The sequence below is a fragment of the Dermacentor silvarum genome, chromosome 1 (genome assembly GCF_013339745.2).
Source record: "Dermacentor silvarum isolate Dsil-2018 chromosome 1, BIME_Dsil_1.4, whole genome shotgun sequence".
NCBI lineage: Eukaryota > Metazoa > Arthropoda > Arachnida > Ixodida > Ixodidae > Dermacentor > Dermacentor silvarum.
This window is the reverse complement of record NC_051154.1, coordinates 207,506,181-207,507,346: the sequence shown is the minus strand read 5'-3', so window position 1 is coordinate 207,507,346 and position 1,166 is coordinate 207,506,181.

Here is a 1,166-nt window from a genome sequence, read left to right as displayed (position 1 = left end):
TTCCAACGTCCATTTTCTTGGGTATTTATATGTGCGTAACCCTGGGAGGGTTAGCCAGCGCCACTCAGGTCCCTTTGACACTATCTCTGTATCACATGTGTCGACAGGTGCCCAGGACCACGTCAGGCAGGTGTATGATGCCTTTAGTCCCAGGCTCCAGGGCAGTGGCTGCCCGAAATAAACGTTTAATTTAATTGAAATTTAATTGAAATTTAATTGAAATTTAATTTAATTTAGTATTTCGATTTCGGTTAGCGCATCTTTGGTGACTGCCGATGGCTGTTTTAAGCTGGCTATGATCTGCTATCAGCGCTATGTGGGCGTGACGGCCGTCCCAATGTTATGCCGTTTACGGGGGAAAAAAAAAGAAGAAAAAAAGCCTATGGAAGGACTTTGTACGGGTGCGTTCGGGTATCCGGTGTTTGGGTGGCTGCGGCAAAATTCCCGATGGGCTTGCCTGATGTAAACGAGGGTGGCGATGTGGGCTTGTTGGTTGACCATCGTGGAATGGCGTGAAGTGTGGCGCAGCAAGGACAAGGTTTGCGCTTCCTTTCTTCTTGTGTTGTTGTTCTTGCTGGGCTACACTTCATGCCGTTCCATGTTGTCTGATGAATTCGTTGCCTGGTGTTAAGGAATAGAAACATCAATGACAAAGGCATAGGATAGGCACACTATACCGTATGAGGGGAGACAGTAGTAGAAATGCCAAGCTGAAACTTCACTGCGGCCATGCCGTTAGAGTAATTAGAGACAATGAATTTAGAAGCACGGTTCTGGATGAATTCAAGCAAATTTTAAAGGTTGGCTTGATGAGGGCCAATAATGAGATTAACATACTCGGGTTTAGGTCACTCAGCTCATTGGTTTATTAGTATAATTGGTTACTTCTTTAGTATTTGTATGGTTTATTATTATTATTATTATTATTATTATTATTATTATTATTATTATTATTATTATTATTCCCACCTTGAAGTTGTCCCCCGGTACGTTAATTAAGCAATAAACATTGACCAATTGATCTGTTGTACTAACTCTGCCATACCATATTTATGCAGTTACAATGCATTAAAGCTGTCCTGTTCCTCACGAGGCTATCTTTCATAATCGATCTGTTCGCGCGCACGTTCGCGAGTGCGCCGGTGACATGCCCTTAATTTTGAAAC